The sequence below is a fragment of the Daphnia pulicaria genome, chromosome 1 (assembly GCF_021234035.1).
Source record: "Daphnia pulicaria isolate SC F1-1A chromosome 1, SC_F0-13Bv2, whole genome shotgun sequence".
In the NCBI taxonomy this organism is placed as follows: Eukaryota; Metazoa; Arthropoda; class Branchiopoda; order Diplostraca; family Daphniidae; genus Daphnia; species Daphnia pulicaria.
Genome location: NC_060913.1, coordinates 7261464 through 7277701, shown reverse-complemented (window position 1 = coordinate 7277701; position 16238 = coordinate 7261464).

The following is a 16238-nucleotide window of genomic DNA, read 5'->3' as shown; positions in this document are numbered from 1 at the left end:
TTAGAACTTTGAACTTTGACCTCCTGAAACGTCTTTTCTCATCATTTTTTTTGTATTTTTTGAACTTTGACCTTTGACCTCCTGAAACGTCTTTTCTCATCTTTTTTTTGGATTTTTGGATTTTTGACCTTTGACCTCCTGAAAGGTCTTTTTCATCATTTTTTCGGATTTTTTGAACTTTGACCTTCGACCTCCTGAAACGTCTTTTCTCATCATTTTTTCGGATTTTTTGAACTTTGACCTTTGACCTTCTGAAAGTCTTTTCTCATCATTTTTTCGGATTTTTTGAACTTTGACCTTTGACCTCCTGAAACGTCTTTTCTCATCATTTTTTCGGAATTTTTGAACTTTGACCTTTGACCTCCTGAAACGTCTTTTCTCATCATTTTTTCGGATTTTTTGATTTTGGACCTCTCCACCTCGTGAAAGTCTTTTCTCATCATTTTTTCGGATTTTTTGAACTTTTACCTTTGACCTCCTGAAACGTCTTTTCTCATCATTTTTTTGTATTTTTTGAACTTTGACCTTTGACCTCTTGAAACGTCTATTCTCATCATTTTTTTGGATTTTTTGAACTTTCATTTTACGGAACTATCATTTGAATTGATTCCTGAAACGTCTTTTCTCAACATTTTTTGGAATTTTTTGAACTTTCATTTTACGGAACTATCATTTGAATTGACTCCTGAAACGTCTTTTCTCATCATTTTTTTTGGATGTTTTGATTTTTGACCTTTGACCTCCTGAAAGGTCTTTTTCATCATTTTTTCGGATTTTTTGAACTTTGATCTTCGACCTCCTGAAACGTCTTTTCTCATCATTTTTTCGGATTTTTTGAACTTTGACCTTTGACCTTCTGAAACGTCTTTTCTCATCATTTTTTCGGATTTTTTTGATTTTGGACCTCTCCACCTCCTGAAAGTCTTTTCTCATCATTTTTTTGTATTTTTTGAACTTTGACCTTTGACCTTCTGAAACGTCTTTTCTCATCATTTTTTCGGATTTTTTGATTTTGGACCTCTCCACCTCCTGAAAGTCTTTTCTCATCATTTTTTTGTATTTTTTGAACTTTGACCTTTGACCTCTTGAAACGTCTTTTCTCATCATTTTTTTGGATTTTTTGAACTTTCATTTTACGGAACTATCATTTGAATTGACTCCTGAAACGTCTTTTCTCATCATTTTTTTGAATTTTTTGAACTTTCATTTTACGGAACTATCATTTGAATTTACTCCTGAAACGTCTTTTCTCATCATTTTTTTGGACTTTTTGATTTTTGACCTTTGACCTCCTGAAAGGTCTTTTTCATCATTTTTTCGGATTTTTTGAACTTTGACCTTTGACCTCCTGAAACGTCTTTTCTCATCATTTTTTCGGATATTTTGAACTTTGACCTTTGATCTCCTGAAACGTCTTTTCTCATCATTTTTTCGGATTTTTTGAACTTTGACCTTTGACCTCCTGAAACGTCTTTTCTCATCATTTTTTTTTTGATTTTTTGAACTTTCATTTTACGGAAGTATCATTTGAATTGACTCCTGAAACGTCTTTCTCATCATTTTTCTGTCATAAGGGAAATAAGAGAATTGGCCGAGATGGGCGAGTGGGCTAAGGCGTCGATCACAAAAAAAAATTCAATAGAGAGTTGTGATGTCGTTTCGAATCCGAAATAAGAGAATGGGCGAGTGGGCTAAGGCGTCGATAAAAAAACAAAATTTTTCAACTGAGTCGCATCGCATCATTATTTCCTTTATTTTCTTCATTTTTCATCGCATTCAACAAGAAACATTAAAAACATTGCATTATTTAGTTTATTTTCTTCATTTTTTATCGCATTCAAATAGAAACATTAAAAAATTGCATTATTTCCTTGCATTTTCTTCATTTTTCATCGCATTTAACAAGAAACATTCAAAACTTTGCATTATTTCCTTTATTTTCTTCATTTTTCAAAGCATTCAACAAGAAATGGATTTTTTTTTTTTTACTTTTTGAACTTTGACCTTTGACCTCCTGAAACGTCTTTTCTCATCATTTTTTCGGATTTTTTTATTTTGGACCTCTCCACCTCGTGAAAGTCTTTTCTCATCATTTTTTCGGATTTTTTTATTTTGGACCTCTCCACCTCGTGAAAGTCTTTTCTCATCATTTTTTCGGATTTTTTGAACTTTTACCTTTGACCTCCTGAAACGTCTTTTCTCATCATTTTTTTGTATTTTTTGAACTTTGACCTTTGACCTCCTGAAACGTCTTTTCTCATCATTTTTTTGGATTTTTTGAACTTTCATTTTACGGAACTATCATTTGAATTGACTCCTGAAACGTCTTTTCTCAGCCTTTTTTTGGATTTTTTGATTTTGGACCTTTGACCTCCTGAAACGTCTTTTCTCATCATTTTTTCGGATTTTTTGAACTTTGACCTTTGACCTCCTGAAACGTCTTTTCTCATCATTTTTTGGAATTTTTTGAACTTTCATTTTACGGAACTATCATTTGAATTGACTCCTGAAACGTCTTTTCTCATCATTTTTTTGGATGTTTTGATTTTTGACCTTTGACCTCCTGAAAGGTCTTTTTCATCATTTTTTCGGATTTTTTGAACTTTGACCTTCGACCTCCTGAAACGTCTTTTCTCATCATTTTTTCGGATTTTTTTAACTTTGACCTTTGACCTCCTGAAACGTCTTTTCTCATCATTTTTTCGGCTTTTTTGAACTTTGACCTTTGACCTCCTTAAACGTCTTTTCTCATCATTTTTTTGTATTTTTTTAACTGTGACCTTTGACCTCCTGAAACGTCTTTTCTCATCATTTTTTTGAATTTTTTGAACTTTCATTTTACGGAACTATCATTTGAATTGACTCCTGAAACGTCTTTTCTCAGCATTTTTTTGGATTTTTTTATTTTTGACCTTTGACCTCCTGAAACGTCTTTTCTCATCATTTTTTCGGATTTTTTGAACTTTGACCTTTGACCTCCTGAAACGTCTTTTCTCATCATTTTTTCGGATATTTTGAACTTTGACCTTTGACCTCCTGAAACGTCTTTTCTCATCATTTTTTCGGATTTTTTGATTTTGGACCTCTCCACCTCGTGAAAGTCTTTTCTCATCATTTTTTCGGATTTTTTGAACTTTTACCTTTGACTTCCTGAAACGTCTTTTCTCATCATTTTTTTGTATTTTTTGAACTTTGACCTTTGACCTTCTGAAACGTCTTTTCTCATCATTTTTTCGGATTTTTTGAACTTTCATTTTACGGAACTCTCATTTGAATTGACTCCTGAAACTTCTTTCTCGTCATTTTTCTGTCATAAGAGAAATAAGAGAATTGGCCGAGATGGGCGAGTGGGCTAAGGCGTCGATCACAAAAAAAAATTCAATAGAGACTTGTGATGTCGTTTCGAATCCGAAATAAGAGAATGGGCGAGTGGGCTAAGGCGTCGATAAAAAAACAAAATTTTTCAACTGAGTCGCATCGCATCATTATTTCCTTTATTTTCTTCATTTTTCATCGCATTCAACAAGAAACATTAAAAACATTGCATTATTTAGTTTATTTTCTTCATTTTTTATCGCATTCAAATAGAAACATTAAAAAATTGCATTATTTCCTTGCATTTTCTTCATTTTTCATTGCATTTAACAAGAAACATTCAAAACTTTGCATTATTTCCTTTATTTTCTTCATTTTTCAAAGCATTCAACAAGAAATGGATTTTTTTTTTTTACTTTTTGAACTTTGACCTTTGACCTCCTGAAACGTCTTTTCTCATCATTTTTTCGGATTTTTAGAACTTTGACCTTTGACCTCCTGAAACGTCTTTTCTCATCATTTTTTCGGATTTTTTGATTTTGGACCTCTCCACCTCGTGAAAGTCTTTTCTCATCATTTTTTCGGATTTTTTGAACTTTTACCTTTGACCTCCTGAAACGTCTTTTCTCATCATTTTTTCGGATTTTTTGATTTTGGACCTCTCCACCTCGTGAAAGTCTTTTCTCATCATTTTTTCGGATTTTTTGAACTTTTACCTTTGACCTCCTGAAACGTCTTTTCTCATCATTTTCTTGTATTTTTTGAACTTTGACCTTTGACCTTCTGAAACGTCTTTTCTCATCATTTTTTTGGATTTTTTGAACTTTCATTTTGAGGAACTATCATTTGAATTGACTCCTGAAACGTCTTTTCTCAGCATTTTTTTGGATTTTTTGATTTTGGACCTTTGACCTCCTGAAACGTCTTTTCTCATCATTTTTTCGGATTTTTTGAACTTTGACCTTTGACCTCCTGAAACGTCTTTTCTCATCATTTTTTTGAATTTTTTGAACTTTCATTTTACGGAACTATCATTTGAATTGACTCCTGAAACGTCTTTTCTCATCATTTTTTTGGATTTTTTGAACTTTCATTTTACGGAACTATCATTTGAATTGACTCCTGAAACGTCTTTTCTCATCATTTTTTTGGATGTTTTGATTTTTGACCTTTGACCTCCTGAAAGGTCTTTTTCATCATTTTTTCGGATTTTTTGAACTTTGACCTTCGACCTCCTGAAACGTCTTTTCTCATCATTTTTTCGGATTTTTTTAACTTTGACCTTTGACCTCCTGAAACGTCTTTTCTCATCATTTTTTCGGCTTTTTTGAACTTTGACTTTTGACCTCCTTAAACGTCTTTTCTCATCATTTTTTTGTATTTTTTTAACTGTGACCTTTGACCTCCTGAAACGTCTTTTCTCATCATTTTTTCGGATATTTTGAACTTTGACCTTTGACCTCCTGAAACGTCTTTTCTCATCATTTTTTCGGATTTTTTGAACTTTGACCTTTGACCTCCTGAAACGTCTTTTCTCATCATTTTTTTTTGATTTTTTGAACTTTCATTTTACGGAAGTATCATTTGAATTGACTCCTGAAACGTCTTTCTCATCATTTTTCTGTCATAAGGGAAATAAGAGAATTGGCCGAGATGGGCGAGTGGGCTAAGGCGTCGATCACAAAAAAAAATTCAATAGAGAGTTGTGATGTCGTTTCGAATCCGAAATAAGAGAATGGGCGAGTGGGCTAAGGCGTCGATAAAAAAACAAAATTTTTCAACTGAGTCGCATCGCATCATTATTTCCTTTATTTTCTTCATTTTTCATCGCATTCAACAAGAAACATTAAAAACATTGCATTATTTAGTTTATTTTCTTCATTTTTTATCGCATTCAAATAGAAACATTAAAAAATTGCATTATTTCCTTGCATTTTCTTCATTTTTCATTGCATTTAACAAGAAACATTCAAAACTTTGCATTATTTCCTTTATTTTCTTCATTTTTCAAAGCATTCAACAAGAAATGGATTTTTTTTTTTTTACTTTTTGAACTTTGACCTTTGACCTCCTGAAACGTCTTTTCTCATCATTTTTTCGGATTTTTAGAACTTTGACCTTTGACCTCCTGAAACGTCTTTTCTCATCATTTTTTCGGATTTTTTGATTTTGGACCTCTCCACCTCGTGAAAGTCTTTTCTCATCATTTTTTCGGATTTTTTGAACTTTTACCTTTGACCTCCTGAAACGTCTTTTCTCATCATTTTTTCGGATTTTTTGATTTTGGACCTCTCCACCTCGTGAAAGTCTTTTCTCATCATTTTTTCGGATTTTTTGAACTTTTACCTTTGACCTCCTGAAACGTCTTTTCTCATCATTTTCTTGTATTTTTTGAACTTTGACCTTTGACCTTCTGAAACGTCTTTTCTCATCATTTTTTTGGATTTTTTGAACTTTCATTTTGAGGAACTATCATTTGAATTGACTCCTGAAACGTCTTTTCTCAGCATTTTTTTGGATTTTTTGATTTTGGACCTTTGACCTCCTGAAACGTCTTTTCTCATCATTTTTTCGGATTTTTTGAACTTTGACCTTTGACCTCCTGAAACGTCTTTTCTCATCATTTTTTTGAATTTTTTGAACTTTCATTTTACGGAACTATCATTTGAATTGACTCCTGAAACGTCTTTTCTCATCATTTTTTTGGATGTTTTGATTTTTGACCTTTGACCTCCTGAAAGGTCTTTTTCATCATTTTTTCGGATTTTTTGAACTTTGACCTTCGACCTCCTGAAACGTCTTTTCTCATCATTTTTTCGGATTTTTTTAACTTTGACCTTTGACCTCCTGAAACGTCTTTTCTCATCATTTTTTCGGCTTTTTTGAACTTTGACTTTTGACCTCCTTAAACGTCTTTTCTCATCATTTTTTTGTATTTTTTTAACTGTGACCTTTGACCTCCTGAAACGTCTTTTCTCATCATTTTTTCGGATATTTTGAACTTTGACCTTTGACCTCCTGAAACGTCTTTTCTCATCATTTTTTCGGATTTTTTGAACTTTGACCTTTGACCTCCTGAAACGTCTTTTCTCATCATTTTTTTTTTGATTTTTTGAACTTTCATTTTACGGAAGTATCATTTGAATTGACTCCTGAAACGTCTTTCTCATCATTTTTCTGTCATAAGGGAAATAAGAGAATTGGCCGAGATGGGCGAGTGGGCTAAGGCGTCGATCACAAAAAAAAATTCAATAGAGAGTTGTGATGTCGTTTCGAATCCGAAATAAGAGAATGGGCGAGTGGGCTAAGGCGTCGATAAAAAAACAAAATTTTTCAACTGAGTCGCATCGCATCATTATTTCCTTTATTTTCTTCATTTTTATCGCATTCAACAAGAAACATTAAAAACATTGCATTATTTTGTTTATTTTCTTCATTTTTTTTCGTATTCAAATAGAAACATTAAAAAATTGCATTATTTCCTTGCATTTTCTTCATTTTTCATCGCATTTAACAAGAAACATTCAAAACTTAGTATGATTTCCTTTATTTTCTTCATTTTTCAAAGCATTCAACAAGAAATGGATTTTTTTTTTTTTACTTTTTGAACTTTGACCTTTGACCTCCTGAAACGTCTTTTCTCATCATTTTTTCGGATTTTTTTATTTTGGACCTCTCCACCTCGTGAAAGTCTTTTCTCATCATTTTTTCGGATTTTTTTATTTTGGACCTCTCCACCTCGTGAAAGTCTTTTCTCATCATTTTTTCGGATTTTTTGAACTTTTACCTTTGACCTCCTGAAACGTCTTTTCTCATCATTTTTTTGTATTTTTTGAACTTTGACCTTTGACCTCCTGAAACGTCTTTTCTCATCATTTTTTTGGATTTTTTGAACTTTCATTTTACGGAACTATCATTTGAATTGACTCCTGAAACGTCTTTTCTCAGCCTTTTTTTGGATTTTTTGATTTTGGACCTTTGACCTCCTGAAACGTCTTTTCTCATCATTTTTTCGGATTTTTTGAACTTTGACCTTTGACCTCCTGAAACGTCTTTTCTCATCATTTTTTGGAATTTTTTGAACTTTCATTTTACGGAACTATCATTTGAATTGACTCCTGAAACGTCTTTTCTCATCATTTTTTTGGATGTTTTGATTTTTGACCTTTGACCTCCTGAAAGGTCTTTTTCATCATTTTTTCGGATTTTTTGAACTTTGACCTTCGACCTCCTGAAACGTCTTTTCTCATCATTTTTTCGGATTTTTTTAAATTTGACCTTTGACCTCCTGAAACGTCTTTTCTCATCATTTTTTCGGCTTTTTTGAACTTTGACCTTTGACCTCCTTAAACGTCTTTTCTCATCATTTTTTTGTATTTTTTTAACTGTGAACTTTGACCTCCTGAAACGTCTTTTCTCATCATTTTTTTGAATTTTTTGAACTTTCATTTTACGGAACTATCATTTGAATTGACTCCTGAAACGTCTTTTCTCAGCATTTTTTTGGATTTTTTTATTTTTGACCTTTGACCTCCTGAAACGTCTTTTCTCATCATTTTTTCGGATTTTTTGAACTTTGACCTTTGACCTCCTGAAACGTCTTTTCTCATCATTTTTTCGGAATTTTTGAACTTTGACCTTTGACCTCCTGAAACGTCTTTTCTCATCATTTTTTCGGATTTTTTGATTTTGGACCTCTCCACCTCGTGAAAGTCTTTTCTCATCATTTTTTCGGATTTTTTGAACTTTTACCTTTGACCTCCTGTAACGTCTTTTCTCATCATTTTTTTGTATTTTTTGAACTTTGACCTTTGACCTTCTGAAACGTCTTTTCTCATCATTTTTTCGGATTTTTTGAACTTTCATTTTACGGAACTCTCATTTGAATTGACTCCTGAAACTTCTTTCTCGTCATTTTTCTGTCATAAGAGAAATAAGAGAATTGGCCGAGATGGGCGAGTGGGCTAAGGCGTCGATCACAAAAAAAAATTCAATAGAGAGTTGTGATGTCGTTTCGAATCCGAAATAAGAGAATGGGCGAGTGGGCTAAGGCGTCGATAAAAAAACAAAATTTTTCAACTGAGTCGCATCGCATCATTATTTCCTTTATTTTCTTCATTTTTCATCGCATTCAACAAGAAACATTAAAAACATTGCATTATTTAGTTTATTTTCTTCATTTTTTATCGCATTCAAATAGAAACATTAAAAAATTGCATTATTTCCTTGCATTTTCTTCATTTTTCATCGCATTTAACAAGAAACATTCAAAACTTTGCATTATTTCCTTTATTTTCTTCATTTTTCAAAGCATTCAACAAGAAATGGATTTTTTTTTTTTTACTTTTTGAACTTTGACCTTTGACCTCCTGAAACGTCTTTTCTCATCATTTTTTTGTATTTTTTGAACTTTGACCTTTGACCTCCTGAAACGTCTTTTCTCATCTTTTTTTGGATTTTTTGAACTTTCATTTTACGGAACTATCATTTGAATTGACTCCTGAAACGTCTTTTCTCATCATTTTTTCGGATTTTTTGAACTTTGACCTTCGACCTCCTTAAACGTCTTTTCTCATCATTTTTTTGTATTTTTTTAACTGTGACCTTTGACCTCCTGAAACGTCTTTTCTCATCATTTTTTCGGATATTTTGAACTTTGACCTTTGACCTCCTGAAACGTCTTTTCTCATCAATTTTTTGTATTTTTTGAACTTTGACCTTTGACCTCTTGAAACGTCTTTTCTCATCATTTTTTTGGATTTTTTGAACTTTCATTTTACGGAACTCTCATTTGAATTGACTCCTGAAACTTCTTTCTCATCATTTTTCTGTCATAAGAGAAATAAGAGAATTGGCCGAGATGGGCGAGTGGGCTAAGGCGTCGATCACAAAAAAAAATTCAATAGAGACTTGTGATGTCGTTTCGAATCCGAAATAAGAGAATGGGCGAGTGGGCTAAGGCGTCGATAAAAAAACAAAATTTTTCAACTGAGTCGCATCGCATCATTATTTCCTTTATTTTCTTCATTTTTCATCGCATTCAACAAGAAACATTAAAAACATTGCATTATTTAGTTTATTTTCTTCATTTTTTATCGCATTCAAATAGAAACATTAAAAAATTGCATTATTTCCTTGCATTTTCTTCATTTTTCATTGCATTTAACAAGAAACATTCAAAACTTTGCATTATTTCCTTTATTTTCTTCATTTTTCAAAGCATTCAACAAGAAATGGATTTTTTTTTTTTACTTTTTGAACTTTGACCTTTGACCTCCTGAAACGTCTTTTCTCATCATTTTTTCGGATTTTTAGAACTTTGACCTTTGACCTCCTGAAACGTCTTTTCTCATCATTTTTTCGGATTTTTTGATTTTGGACCTCTCCACCTCGTGAAAGTCTTTTCTCATCATTTTTTCGGATTTTTTGAACTTTTACCTTTGACCTCCTGAAACGTCTTTTCTCATCATTTTTTTGTATTTTTTGAACTTTGACCTTTGACCTCCTGAAACGTCTTTTCTCATCTTTTTTTTGGATTTTTTGAACTTTCATTTTACGGAACTATCATTTGAATTGACTCCTGAAACGTCTTTTCTCAGCATTTTTTTGGATTTTTTGATTTTTGACCTTTGACCTCCTAAAACGTCTTTTCTCATCATTTTTTCGGATTTTTTGAACTTTGACCTTTGACCTCCTGAAACGTCTTTTCTCATCATTTTTTTGAATTTTTTGAACTTTCATTTTACGGAACTATCATTTGAATTGACTCCTGAAACGTCTTTTCTCATCATTTTTTTGGATTTTTTGATTTTTGACCTTTGACCTCCTGAAAGGTCTTTTTCATCATTTTTTCGGATTTTTTGAACTTTGACCTTCGACCTCCTGAAACGTCTTTTCTCATCATTTTTTCGGATTTTTTGAACTTTGACCTTTGACCTTCTGAAAGTCTTTTCTCATAATTTTTTCGGATTTTTTGAACTTTGACCTTTGACCTCCTGAAACGTCTTTTCTCATCATTTTTTTGGATTTTTTGAACTTTCATTTTACGGAACTCTCATTTGAATTGACTCCTGATACTTCTTTCTCATCATTTTTCTGTCATAAGAGAAATAAGAGAATTGGCCGAGATGGGCGAGTGGGCTAAGGCGTCGATCACAAAAAAAAATTCAATAGAGAGTTGTGATGTCGTTTCGAATCCGAAATAAGAGAATGGGCGAGTGAGCTAAGGCGACGATAAAAAAACAAAATTTTTCAACTGAGTCGCATCGCATCATTATTTCCTTTATTTTCTTCATTTTTATCGCATTCAACAAGAAACATTAAAAACATTGCATTATTTAGTTTACTTTCTTCATTTTTTATCGCATTCAAATAGAAACATTAAAAAATTGCATTATTTCCTTGCATTTTCTTCATTTTTCATCGCATTTAACAAGAAACATTCAAAACTTTGCATTATTTCCTTTATTTTCTTCATTTTTCAAAGCATTCAACAAGAAATGGATTTTTTTTTTTTACTTTTTGAACTTTGAACTTTGACCTCCTGAAACGTCTTTTCTCATCATTTTTTCGGATTTTTTGAACTTTTACCTTTGACCTCCTGAAACGTCTTTTCTCATCATTTTTTTGTATTTTTTGAACTTTGACCTTTGACCTCCTGAAACGTCTTTTCTCATCTTTTTTTTGGATTTTTTGAACTTTCATTTTACGGAACTATCATTTGAATTGACTCCTGAAACGTCTTTTCTCATCATTTTTTCGGATTTTTTGAACTTTGACCTTCGACCTCCTGAAACGTCTTTTCTCATCATTTTTTCGGATTTTTTGATTTTGGACCTCTTCACCTCCTGAAAGTCTTTTCTCATCAATTTTTTGTATTTTTTGAACTTTGACCTTTGACCTCTTGAAACGTCTATTCTCATCATTTTTTTGGATTTTTTGAACTTTCATTTTACGGAACTATCATTTGAATTGACTCCTGAAACGTCTTTTCTCATCATTTTTTCGGATTTTTTGAACTTTGACCTTTGACCTCCTGAAACGTCTTTTCTCATCATTTTTTCGGATTTTTTGAACTTTGACCTTGGACCTCCTAAAACGTCTTTTCTCATCATTTTTTTGGATTTTTTGAACTTTCATTTTACGGAACTCTCATTTGAATTGACTCCTGAAACGTCTTTCTCATCATTTTTCTGTCATAAGGGAAATAAGAGAATTGGCCGAGATGGGCGAGTGGGCTAAGGCGTCGATCACAAAAAAAAAAATGCAATAGAGAGTTGTGATGTCGTTTCGAATCCGAAATAAGAGAATGGGCGAGTGGGCTAAGGCGTCGATAAAATAAAAAAATTTTTCAACTGAGTCGCATCGCATCATTATTTCCTTTTTTTTCTTCATTTTTCATCGCATTCAACAAGAAACATTAAAAACATTGCATTATTTAGTTTATTTTCTTCATTTTTTATCGCATTCAAATAGAAACATTAAAAAATTGCATTATTTCCTTGCATTTTCTTCATTTTTCATCGCATTTAACAAGAAACATTCAAAACTTTGCATTATTTCCTTTATTTTCTTCTTTTTTCAAAGCATTCAACAAGAAATGGATTTTTTTTTTTACTTTTTGAACTTTGACCTTTGACCTCCTGAAACGTCTTTTCTCATCATTTTTTCGGATTTTTTGAACTTTGACCTTTGACCTCCTGAACGTCTTTTCTCATCATTTTTTCGGATTTTTAGAACTTTGACCTTTGACCTCCTGAAACGTCTTTTCTCATCTTTTTTTTGGATTTTTTGAACTTTCATTTTACGGAACTATCATTTGAATTGACTCCTGAAACGTCTTTTCTCATCATTTTTTCGGATTTTTTGAACTTTGACCTTCGACCTCCTGAAAAGTCTTTTCTCATCATTTTTTCGGATTTTTTGAACTTTGACCTTTTACCTCCTGAAACGTCTTTTCTCATCATTTTTTCGGATTTTTTGAACTTTGACTTTTGACCTCCTGAAACGTCTTTTCTCATCTTTTTTTTGGATTTTTTGAACTTTCATTTTACGGAACTATCATTTGAATTGACTCCTGAAACGTCTTTTCTCAGCATTTTTTTGGATTTTTTGATTTTTGACCTTTGACCTCCTGAAACGTCTTTTCTCATCATTTTTTCGGATTTTTTGAACTTTGACCTTCGACCTCCTGAAACGTCTTTTCTCATCATTTTTTCGGATTTTTTGAACTTTGACCTTTGACCTCCTGAAACGTCTTTTCTCATCATTTTTTTGGATTTTTTGAACTTTCATTTTACGGAACTATCATTTGAATTGACTCCTGAAACGTCTTTTCTCAGCATTTTTTTGGATTTTTTGATTTTTGACCTTTGACCTCCTGAAACGTCTTTTCTCATCATTTTTTCGGATTTTTTGAACTTTGACCTTTGACCTCCTGAAACGTCTTTTCTCATCATTTTTTTGAATTTTTTGAACTTTCATTTTACGGAACTATCATTTGAATTGACTCCTGAAACGTCTTTTCTCATCATTTTTTTGGATTTTTTGATTTTTGACCTTTGACCTCCTGAAAGGTCTTTTTCATCATTTTTTCGGATTTTTTGAACTTTGACCTTCGACCTCCTGAAACGTCTTTTCTCATCATTTTTTCGGATTTTTTGAACTTTGACCTTTGACCTTCTGAAAGTCTTTTCTCATAATTTTTTCGGATTTTTTGAACTTTGACCTTTGACCTCCTGAAACGTCTTTTCTCATCATTTTTTTGGATTTTTTGAACTTTCATTTTACGGAACTCTCATTTGAATTGACTCCTGATACTTCTTTCTCATCATTTTTCTGTCATAAGAGAAATAAGAGAATTGGCCGAGATGGGCGAGTGGGCTAAGGCGTCGATCACAAAAAAAAATTCAATAGAGAGTTGTGATGTCGTTTCGAATCCGAAATAAGAGAATGGGCGAGTGAGCTAAGGCGTCGATAAAAAAACAAAATTTTTCAACTGAGTCGCATCGCATCATTATTTCCTTTATTTTCTTCATTTTTCATCGCATTCAACAAGAAACATTAAAAACATTGCATTATTTAGTTTACTTTCTTCATTTTTTATCGCATTCAAATAGAAACATTAAAAAATTGCATTATTTCCTTGCATTTTCTTCATTTTTCATCGCATTTAACAAGAAACATTCAAAACTTTGCATTATTTCCTTTATTTTCTTCATTTTTCAAAGCATTCAACAAGAAATGGATTTTTTGTTTTTTTACTTTTTGAACTTTGAACTTTGACCTCCTGAAACGTCTTTTCTCATCATTTTTTCGGATTTTTAGAACTTTGACCTTTGACCTCCTGAAACGTCTTTTCTCATCATTTTTTCGGATTTTTTGATTTTTGGACCTCTCCACCACGTGAAAGTCTTTTCTCATCATTTTTTCGGATTTTTTGAACTTTTACCTTTGACCTCCTGAAACGTCTTTTCTCATCATTTTTTTGTATTTTTTGAACTTTGACCTTTGACCTCCTGAAACGTCTTTTCTCATCTTTTTTTTGGATTTTTTGAACTTTCATTTTACGGAACTATCATTTGAATTGACTCCTGAAACGTCTTTTCTCATCATTTTTTCGGATTTTTTGAACTTTGACCTTCGACCTCCTGAAACGTCTTTTCTCATCATTTTTTCGGATTTTTTGATTTTGGACCTCTTCACCTCCTGAAAGTCTTTTCTCATCAATTTTTTGTATTTTTTGAACTTTGACCTTTGACCTCTTGAAACGTCTATTCTCATCATTTTTTTGGATTTTTTGAACTTTCATTTTACGGAACTCTCATTTGAATTGACTCCTGAAACTTCTTTCTCATCATTTTTCTGTCATAAGAGAAATAAGAGAATTGGCCGAGATGGGCGAGTGGGCTAAGGCGTCGATCACAAAAAAAAATTCAATAGAGAGTTGTGATGTCGTTTCGAATCCGAAATAAGAGAATGGGCGAGTGGGCTAAGGCGTCGATAAAAAAACAAAATTTTTCAACTGAGTCGCATCGCATCATTATTTCCTTTATTTTCTTCATTTTTCATCGCATTCAACAAGAAACATTAAAAACATTGCATTATTTAGTTTATTTTCTTCATTTTTTATCGCATTCAAATAGAAACATTAAAAAATTGCATTATTTCCTTGCATTTTCTTCATTTTTCATCGCATTTAACAAGAAACATTCAAAACTTTGCATTATTTCCTTTATTTTCTTCATTTTTCAAAGCATTCAACAAGAAATGGATTTTTTTTTTTTTACTTTTTGAACTTTGACCTTTGACCTCCTGAAACGTCTTTTCTCATCATTTTTTCGGATTTTTAGAACTTTGACCTTTGACCTCCTGAAACGTCTTTTCTCATCATTTTTTTGTATTTTTTGAACTTTGACCTTTGACCTCCTGAAACGTCTTTTCTCATCTTTTTTTTGGATTTTTTGAACTTTCATTTTACGGAACTATCATTTGAATTGACTCCTGAAACGTCTTTTCTCATCATTTTTTCGGATTTTTTGAACTTTGACCTTCGACCTCCTGAAACGTCTTTTCTCATCATTTTTTCGGATATTTTGATTTTGGACCTCTTCACCTCCTGAAAGTCTTTTCTCATCAATTTTTTGTATTTTTTGAACTTTGACCTTTGACCTCTTGAAACGTCTATTCTCATCATTTTTTTGGATTTTTTGAACTTTCATTTTACGGAACTCTCATTTGAATTGACTCCTGAAACTTCTTTCTCATCATTTTTCTGTCATAAGAGAAATAAGAGAATTGGCCGAGATGGGCGAGTGGGCTAAGGCGTCGATCACAAAAAAAAATTCAATAGAGACTTGTGATGTCGTTTCGAATCCGAAATAAGAGAATGGGCGAGTGGGCTAAGGCGTCGATAAAAAAACAAAATTTTTCAACTGAGTCGCATCGCATCATTATTTCCTTTATTTTCTTCATTTTTCATCGCATTCAACAATAAACATTAAAAACATTGCATTATTTAGTTTATTTTCTTCATTTTTTATCGCATTCAAATAGAAACATTAAAAAATTGCATTATTTCCTTGCATTTTCTTCATTTTTCATTGCATTTAACAAGAAACATTAAAAACTTTGCATTATTTCCTTTATTTTCTTCATTTTTCAAAGCATTCAACAAGAAATGGATTTTTTTTTTTTTACTTTTTGAACTTTGACCTTTGACCTCCTGAAACGTCTTTTCTCATCATTTTTTCGGATTTTTAGAACTTTGACCTTTGACCTCCTGAAACGTCTTTTCTCATCATTTTTTTGTATTTTTTGAACTTTGACCTTTGACCTCCTGAAACGTCTTTTCTCATCTTTTTTTTGGATTTTTTGAACTTTCATTTTACGGAACTATCATTTGAATTGACTCCTGAAACGTCTTTTCTCATCATTTTTTCGGATTTTTTGAACTTTGACCTTCGACCTCCTGAAACGTCTTTTCTCATCATTTTTTCGGATATTTTGATTTTGGACCTCTTCACCTCCTGAAAGTCTTTTCTCATCAATTTTTTGTATTTTTTGAACTTTGACCTTTGACCTCTTGAAACGTCTATTCTCATCATTTTTTTGGATTTTTTGAACTTTCATTTTACGGAACTCTCATTTGAATTGACTCCTGAAACTTCTTTCTCATCATTTTTCTGTCATAAGAGAAATAAGAGAATTGGCCGAGATGGGCGAGTGGGCTAAGGCGTCGATCACAAAAAAAAATTCAATAGAGACTTGTGATGTCGTTTCGAATCCGAAATAAGAGAATGGGCGAGTGGGCTAAGGCGTCGATAAAAAACAAAATTTTTCAACTGAGTCGCATCGCATCATTATTTCCTTTATTTTCTTCATTTTTCATCGCATTCAACAAGAAACATTAAAAACATTGCATT